The sequence below is a fragment of the Dermochelys coriacea genome, chromosome 1, assembly GCF_009764565.3.
Source record: "Dermochelys coriacea isolate rDerCor1 chromosome 1, rDerCor1.pri.v4, whole genome shotgun sequence".
Classification (NCBI taxonomy): domain Eukaryota; kingdom Metazoa; phylum Chordata; order Testudines; family Dermochelyidae; genus Dermochelys; species Dermochelys coriacea.
Window position 1 is genome coordinate 285,283,374 of NC_050068.2, and position 9,686 is coordinate 285,293,059.

At 41.7% G+C, this 9,686-nt stretch overlaps 1 long non-coding RNA gene across 1 annotated transcript; it reads left to right on the forward strand.

The window, feature by feature from the left end:
* The first annotated feature begins 573 nt into the window (after positions 1-573).
* Positions 574-9,345, forward strand: LOC119841283. Its single transcript, XR_005288488.2, has 3 exons — positions 574-855; positions 1,117-1,215; positions 4,817-9,345. It is a non-coding gene; the product is annotated as an uncharacterized LOC119841283 (long non-coding RNA).
* Positions 9,346-9,686: the final 341 nt, after the last annotated feature.

Sequence of the window (9,686 nt, forward strand, 5' to 3'; positions counted from 1 at the left end):
TTCATCTGGTATCTTTCAAAAGCACAAAAGGCATCTGAAAAAAACATTAAAAGAAAAACCTAACATCTGTGAATAAATAATGGCTGCATTTATGATCCAAAACATTATAGCACAATTCCTGGTGTTTGGCCAACGGCATTTGATTCATCAGAGCTTGTGCATTCAGGGGTGGCTTGCAAGAGTGGCATAAACCTCACCTTTGTACTCCCCTGATCTTGAGCCTGGACAGTGTTGGGTCAGTCCCTAGGCATAAGTCAAAGCAGTCTAAAGGTTGCTCTCATGATTGGCTGTCAGTGGCCTTAGGGGGCCAAAATAGGAGCCAGGGCTCAGCAGGACATAGGAAAGCCTTGTCCATGCCCTCTTCTTTCTAGCCATTCCTCCTACGACAGCAACTCGGCATAGGGAAGCAACACACCAGGAGACACGCATGCACTTCCCTATGGGAGGAGCTCTCTATACGGGGGAGTGTCACAGGGTGATAATAGCCCTTTAAGAAGGAGCAGGGCCAGTGCATTTGTGCTAGGTCAGCTGACCCTAATTGGGCTATAAGAGAAGGCATGTGGGCCCTAGAGTGGGGAAGTCTGGGTGAATCAGGCTGGAGAAATCAGCTAGGAAAGGGGTAGAAAGAGCAGATATGGGGCTTTCATTACTGGCTCCCTGGAAATAGGGAGACAGAGTGAAAACAGGAACAGGAATTTCCTTGGGAGTCTGACTGTCAGAGTCCCCTGGGAGGAGTGGCAATGGAAACCTGCTGTTGAAAAAGGGGCCTCCAGGGAGAAACCCCTTTGTGGTAGTGCTCAATAAAGAGAACACAGAATATTCCTGAGGAAGCCCGAAAACAGGACCAACTGAGAGGTAAAGAGGGGGGGGAAACCTGGGAGCTCCAGGCTGAGGCAATGTTTTTGTTTGTTTTGCTTATGTCTGGGAAAATACAACTGCCTGGATAGGGACTCTAGATGGGGCAATGGTCCTTTATGAGCTGGGGAGAAGGCCAGCTTGGTGGAGGTGGTGGTGGTGTCTTTTAATCTCCTTCCTCTAAAGCATCAGGCATGGGCATAATTGGAGATGGGACAAGGCATGGGCCGTGGCACTGAGCAGTTTCTCTCTTTCTCTTAGGTGTTTGGCTGGCTGGTACATGCTCAGGGTCTAACTGATGGCCATATGTGGATCAGGAAGGAATTTCTACCCAGCTCACACTGGAAGTTACCTTAGAGGGTAGGGGAAGGATCATCTCTCCCTGTGGCGTGAGGATGGAGGTTACTTGCCAGGATTATCTGATTATATCTCCCTTTATCATGTTCCTGCTATTGCAGAGGCCTCAGGAATTGGTACACCTCAGTCCCTCGAATTCTCTGCCTGTGTCACATAACAGTCTAACCTCCTGTGGGCTGTAATATTTTGGTCTAATTTTGGTGGGTGGGTTTACTGTGCTGGGTGGTGCTGGTGGCCTGTGATATACAGGATGTCAGACTAGACGATACGGTGGTCCCTCCCGTCTGAAAACTCTGACTCTACATTACCTGGAGTAATGTTCCTGTGGCTGGCTAAGCTATTTTCATGGGCAAAATGTGCCAATGATAGGGCACCCAGTGGCCTTATCAGAAGATAAGCCAATATTTTTATAATCAGAAATACTGAAAAATATTCCTAGGATTTTGATATTCCTCAAAATCAAATTAAGGAAGACTTTTTTTTTTTTATTGGAGCCATCTTGTGTCTGATTCACCACTGTGTTACTCCAATTTTTTACCAAAGTGACTTCATTGAAATAAATCAAGTCACCCTCATTTGAAACTAAAGTAATAAAGAAATGAGTTGGGCTCTCTGTGATTTGACATATGGGACCAGATTCTCAGTTGGTGAAAATTGGTTCCATTGAAACCAATGGAGTAATGCTGATTGACACTAGCTGAGGATCCACCCTAATATATAAGAGTAAATGTGCCAAAATTTTGGCTAATATAAACAGGCAGTGCTCTGTGAAGTTACACACAAGATGACGACCTGATTCTTTCATTATGACTGTTTAGGATACTAGAATTCTCCTTCTGGCTTGCTTAAAACACCAAAATTGGTTAACAGGTAACTGACTGGTGTGAGTGCTATATTGTATTCTGCTATTCCAAAGGCACAATAATTCATATTCCCCAAGTTGTTTGGCTGTAGTTTGGTATCTATTTGTACCCCTCAACATAGGAAATATTTTATAACATCCACGAAATGGGCAGTAAATACATAAAACCAGTGATGAGCTGCCAAAATCTTAACAACGGGTTCCCTCCTCACCCCACAAGGGTGTTGTTGCCCACCCCTGCCCCCCAGGACCCCTGCCTCATTCACCCTCCTCCCCTGTCCCCTGACTGCCTCCAAAACCGGCCAGGAGGGTCTTGTGGGCCACCATAGTGGGTGCTCACCCCACCCCTAAGAGCCAGAGGGACCTGCTGGGAGGCATGGTCGGGAGTCCCAGAGATGCTTACCTTGGGCAGCTTCCAGGAAGCATCCAGCAGGTCCCTCTGGCTCCTAGGGGCAGGGGAGCGTAGCTGGGGGGAGAAGGGGGAGCAGCCACTCCCCCCACTGATCACATCAAAAGTGGCGCCTTAGGCGCCGACTCCCTGTGTGCTCTGGGGCTGGAGCACCCATGGGGAAAATTTGGAGGGTGCAGAGCCTGCATCGGCAGCTCCCCGCCCAGCCCCAGCTCACCTCACCTCTGCTCCGCCTCCTCCCCTGAACACGCTGCCCCGCTCTACTTCTCTGCCCCCTCCTCCGGCTTCCTGCGAATCAGCTGTTCGGCAAGAAGCCCAGGAGGGCTGAGAGGCAGGCGGCGCCTTCACACTCAGGCTGAGGGTGGTGGTGGTGAGCTGGGGCAGAGAGCAGTTCCCCTGCGTGTCCCCCCCGCCCCCCAGGTTACCTGCTGCGGCGCATGCGGCCCTCCTCACGCCCCACCCCCATTCACCTCCGCCTCCCTGGGCCTGAGCGGGAAGCTGCAGCCTGCTTCTCAGCCTGCCCCGGCTTCCCGCGTGAACAGCTGATTCGCGGGAAGCTGGTGGGGGGGTGGAGAAGCAGAGCGGGGCGGCGCGTTCAGGGGAGGAGGCGGAAGTGAGCTGGGGCTGGGGGTGGGGCGGGGAGCTGCTGGCAGATGCTCTGCACCCACCAAATTTTCCCCTTGCGTGCTCCAGGACTGGAGCACCCATGGAGTCAGCGCCTAAGGCACCACTTTTGGCCTGTTAAATTTAGAAGCCCTTTTAGAACCGGTTGTCCCTCACGGAACAACCGGTTCCAAAAGGGCTTCTAAATTTAACAACCGGTTCTAGCAAACCGGTGTGAATCGGCTCCAGCTCACCACGGCATAAAACTGCCCTGTGGCAACCTTCATCATGCATCTTTTTTTTTTTTGCCAGAGTTTGCAGTGAGTTCTGTACATGGATTTTGGAGCATGAGATTCCAATACTTTTTTTTTTTAAATTTAGCTTCCATAGGCATTACTATGTGACTCAGGTTGCTTAAAGGTGGGGGGTGTACAAATGTGGAGGAGAAAGTTCAGTGAATTGCATGAGCTTTTGGCTGTTTTTGAATTTTTTTTCTGAGTAAAAAGTTTAAAAGTAATAAACAAAGGCACGCTAGCCAGCATTGCATATAGGATGGGGAATCTAAACACTGATTGCTATTTAATTCCATGTACTCCATAGTCACATGCTAAACATACTATCATTATTACTGTAGTAATTTAGGCTCTAACAATGTGGTAGGTGCTTCACAGAAATAATAGAAATAACCAGTCCCTACCCAAAAAGAGCATACAATGTTAGGACCACAATTTGCCAGTGTGTGCATATGAGAACTTTAAATACATGAGGAACCTGATTGAACTCAGTGGGATTACTCACGTGAGTAGAGTAATTCATGTGTATAAGTGTGTACAGGCACAGATCCTAATGTTAAACTTGAAATCATGGGTGAAATCCTGAGCCTTTGAAGTCAATGAGAGAGGGGCTGGAGAGACAAGACAAAGGTGATCGTAATGTGGTAACCTAGTTACTCAGCTCGGACATGTGCATTTCTTGGCGGTTTTGTTAAGCATTTTGCATTTTTATAAAAGTAATTGGATAAGACAGAGTGAGTAGTGGTAACTGTATTGTAAATAACACGTAATATGTGAGTTTTCAGGCAGGATTGAAGTGAGGAAGAATGTAGTGACTAGGCAGACCAGAGAAGGGACTGTGGTAATGAAATAGCCCGTTATGAATAATAGGTCCTTGTTGTCCTGCTCTGTAGTGACAATAGTGACATTGCTTAAATATACTATTGTAAATTTGATGTAGTTCCATTGGCTTCAATGGCGCTCTGCTGATTTAGCAGTTGAGGACTGATCCCATGGGATTCCAGTCATTAATTCATTTATTTATGGGCTGCATTTGCCTAGTTTCTTTGGAAGGCTAACACCTTCTAGAGCTGACAGAAGAGGAAGGGGGCCTTTTAGAATGGTCAGAAAGTCATACAAAGTACATCTTGATCCCAAAACATTTGTGTAGATTATAAATGTCTTAATTCATGGAAATAGATTAGAAGCTACAATACTTGAAATTGATTAATACTTGAATTGTCCTTCTCAGTTACTCAGTTTGGCACATCTACAATTCATGCTTGTGTATGTTTTAGCTATTTTTCTATTGGGCTTGCAAAATGCATCATATGGTAATCATATTCCAATTCAGCTTGACTCAAAAAGACACAACATATGGCTGTGTTATGCAATAACTGCTGCAAAGTGATACTGCTGGGAAAGTACATTGGATGGAAAATGTTTTTCTCTCTACAGTGATCAAGTCTGCCACATGTAATATCAGCTTCAACATCTGATGTTATGACATCCTGATGGATTCCAAGAGGAACTGCTGGAATCCACTGACAAATCAAGCCATACTGGAAGTTGGCAGTGTTTGTGCTAGTCTCAGTCAAATATTCCAGAGGGGCACAAGGAAGAAAATATCTGTGTAAAAAAGGCAGCTCAAGAAGGGGGGAGAGAAGGGAAAACCATATTAAACTACTACAATGTGCACACTTTAAATTATTTCCCTCTCTACCCTCTGCTCCTTCTTTTGACAGTTTTGCTGTATTTGTTTTTCAATCTGCTCACTCTCTGCTTTCATTTCACCTTATTTTTAATCCCATTCTCTCTGGCCCCCTCAGCTTCTTTTTACATAACCTTTCACAAAGAGATTGCAAATCAAAAAATGTTTGAGTTGAACTCTCAAACCCATGATGTGAAGAGTGGATTTGAAATTTCAGGCTATCTGGCCATAGGGCCCAATTCTGCTCCAATGACATCAACATACAAATCTATTGACTTAGGAGCAGGAATGGGCTCCTAGTAAGGTCACTAAGCCACTCTAGGATGTATGTTCCCATATATCCCAAGTCTCGGGGAAAAAAGACAATGATTGTGTCCCAGAAAGGATAAACTTATCCTCTTATCCAGAGAACAAGTGCAGATTAGACCAGTTAGCCAATCCTTGCTACAATTTCTGACTGATCTGTTTGGTTTGGCCTCACAGCCAGAGGAAAGTTATCAATGTAAACAAACAACAACCAAACAGGACTGAAAGAAGAAAAGAAAATAGAAGGAAAAATCAATCAAACTGAAATGGTGGGGGGAGGGAAGTAAGAGATCCTTTGTTCTCAGTTCTGTGGGTGCAGGTATAGTTATTAGAAGATAATCCCCACTTGTTCTCTTCTTTGACAGCTTGATATGTGTGAGGATTTAGACTGTAGAGAATGAAAATGTCACACTTATACCTTAAGGCTTGTTCTCATGTGGCTGAGTTTGATGTGATTTGATGGCTCACAAGGCTGGTTTAGAATGATTGTAGGCATGTTCAATACCTGACCTTCTGAGGACTTGCTGGTGGCCTGAGAGCACAAAGCATACTGTATAACATTCTCCCCTCTCCAGTGCTGACATTTGTCACCTTGGCACTTTTTGGAAAAACAAAACTAACTCAGAGCCTTAAAAGGCATTTCTTTGCAAACTATTTTGACACATAGATATGAAATATTTATATGAAGAAAAGAATAGAGCTTTAATTTTAAAAAAGTAAAACACTGTTTATTTAGAAAACATTTACTAAAGTAAAAGTGGCCATTTGTTGTAACTTGTATACTACATGGTTAGCATATTAACATTGACTTTATGATATGGAGTAAGCAAATTGTTTCTGTAAGGCTTAAATATACAATAGACCTTTCGTATCAGAAAGTAGTTCCTTCTAGGATAATGTACAGCTATCATGGATTTGCCAGTTCTAGTCTACTTGACTTAAGTGTTTCATACACACAACTGTTAGAAAAAAATCCCTTAGTCTAGTGAACAATTGGCTTTGTGTTATTATATTTTTATATATATATTTAATATTTGTTATATTTGAGTATAAAATATAATCCACCTGAATTTGCAGCTTATTCATATCAGCTTCCGAATACAAAACATGATCCCAATCCTACCATCATTTATACATATGCTTAATGTTATGCATTTGATCAGTTCCACTGAAACCTTGAGAGGAAAGATAAGCACATGCAAAGTAGTTGTAGGATGGGGAGCCTAACATGAATCAGTCCCAGTATTTCTAGAGCAAATGCAAAATTCCTAAATGATGGACACTTTCATGGTATTTTTAGTACAAATATGTTTGAGATATTGTGTGAAAGGCAGCCTCAGAGAATTTTGTGTCTCAAAACATTTCTGACACAGATCATTCTGTTCCATTAGGTAGAGGAGGCTGCAGGGGAAAAGTGCCTCTGAAACAGGAGAAAACGAAAGGAAAACAAGGTGGGACAAATCAGATTTGTTATGTTCAGCAAATTGTCCGGAAGCAGGCCATCTACTGCTTGCCATCACCACTGGAATAAGATGTAAAACATTTTAATCTATAGCAGTGCTTCAAGCCTTTACAGTGGTCTGAATTAAAAAGCTAACATTTACTAACACCGTTAACAGTTATTTCCCATTGTAAGGATCGTGCCAGTGTGAAACTGTGATTACTATTTAATTGCAACCATTGTACTTGAACGAGTAAGGGATGTCTATAAAATGTGGGCCAAATTTATCGTTTGGAGCAAATAGGTCTTGTGAGTCTACTGCTCATTTCTCCGCTTAACACATTACCTAGCTAGAAAAAACTAGCTTTACTGGAGATGATAATTTTAATATTTTGGATAAGACTTCTTTTTGATAGCACAAGATAATTTTGACTCAGTAGAGTTCACAAGTCTTATCTACATCTTTGGTGTATTAGAACCTTCTTGGCAGTTGCATATATCTGAAAAATTTCCCCTTAGGCAGCACAAGTTGCCTTCAGCCTGGCTAATGTACCTAGAATGACATACCATGCTGCAGAGTGTAATACTTCCACTCAGCAATGGAAGGGAAGTGGCCAAAAGTTGTTACCATCTGAAGGCTAACAGATTTGAAACATTTTGTAGCTCCAGTCCATATCTTAGAGGACAGAGGTCAACAAAACAAATGGTCACCGTTGCTAGATTTCATTTAGAAATGTATGCAAATTCTAATTTTTTGGCTCTCATTGTATTGTTGGGGTCAATGCTTTCTGGAACCAGCAAGTTCACGACTTAGAAAACAAGCTTCAGACAAAGAACTACTCCCGATATCACTCAACATCTGTTTTTTTTAAATGATGAAACAAATTTAGTATATTATTTCCAATCCAACAGTTTCCAGTCACTAAATTTAGATGACTCCTGCTCAACAAGTTTAATAGTCTTATTCCCATTCGTATAAGGTGAGATGGAACTCTGAGAATTTTGTTAAAAAATAGAATTTTCTAAAATATTTTAAATTGTCCAACAAAACTTTCAGCTCAGTGGAGTCTGGCCCAGCTGTACTTTGAAAACTAGGCCTTTTGTTTAGTTGTCTAAATATGAATGTAGGGGGTTAATCTTAGGCACTCAAGCTTTGAAAAATTTGCCCCAGTTAACTTTAAAATTACTACTTTTTTCCTTTGTCTTCTCATAGATTATGTAGATGTTTCACATTATTTCCTAAAACTTGTAATTCATGTAAAACAAAACATCTTAATATCCTACAGCAAGTCTTTTTGTTATTTGGCAATGTATTTGGTTAAGCTGTACAAAGTTTGTCATGATGCTACTGGAAATAACAACTAAGAAAATATTGAACTTACTCCTGTAAATACTTCACAAAATACTGAGTCTTTAGCTACAGAGATACATGAACTATGTTAATTTTCCTGGCAGGCTCAATAGAGAGGCCACAGCCTTGATCCTGCAACCACTTAAAAATATGTGCAACTTTACTTATAAGACTAATCCTTTGGAAGCCAAATGGATCATTCATGCGAGCAAAGGTTGCATGTGATTACATGTTTGCAGTACCATGGCCTAAAAAATTTAGTGGGCATAGATGCTCTGTTATCAATATACTTCAACAGGTGTTTCCTCCCCTCCCAGCCCTCTCAACTACATCCTAGTCAGCACAGCATGTAAGTATTTAAATTAGCACACACTTAAATTCCCTGCTAAATAAGTAAGGCAACAAGGTGGATGAAGTAGTATCTTTTATTGGACCAACTTCTTCTGAAAGCTTGCTCCTCTCACCAACAGAAATTGGTCTAATAAAAGATATTACCTCGCCCAGAGTGTGTCTCTAATATCCTAGGTCTGGCATGGCTACAACTACACTGCATGAAAACTAGTAAGGCAGCACACTGGCAGGGCAGCATGAAGAAAATTTTACTATTAAGGCCTGTACTGCAAATGTTCTATGGATGAAAAGGAATGTCAGGATCATCAGACTAATGTATTTCATGAAAACTAAATCTGAGCGCATGAAATTCATTCAATCTTTTTTTTTAAATTAATATACCAAAAGCAGTAGTTCTTAGGTGAAATAATATGTTTGGCTACCACTGTGTGGCTGATTCTGCATACCACTACTGAAAGCAGCAATGAGGAAACATCTTCAGGAGTATTGTAAAAATATGGCCTTATCTGGTATTTGATGTACATTTTGTATTTCCAGAATACCTATAGGCATCTAGATGGCTTAAATATGTCAATGCCCAACCATCACCAGTATTGAAACAGTTAGTCTTCCAATTATCCTCCCAATTCTGACAGTTTCTTCTAATCTACTGATCTCCACTGAAATAATTGCTTATAGAAAATGAAGAGCATTTAGCATCTCAAAGTTATTTAAAATATCTTGTAAAGACTGGCATTAATGTAACAGATGATTACTACAAATTCTGACTTAATAATAGCCTGTCTGGCTACTGGAGGCAAAACAGTATCTACACAGAACTCTGGGTGTTCCTGTCTTCCTTTTGTTATAGTGGTATTTTTTCAATATACTTACAGCAATAAAAATTAAACTTGTCTTGCTGCGTTGTTCAGTTTCAGTGAAAGAGGTAGTGATTGTTATGAAATTAGAGTAAATATGTAACCCACTGACTCTTAAGGCAAGCACAGAGTTTCAAGTCACTACATGTCTCTCTAAATTTCGCCAGTATTTTATTGCTAGCATTCGCGTGATCTCATTTGGGCAAAATGATTCCAATGCCCATAATTACTGGCAGCTTTTAAGCACACAGCTATTCTTTACTCAGACTGGAGAACAACAATTCAATTTCACAATTCTTTGAGGTTTTAAA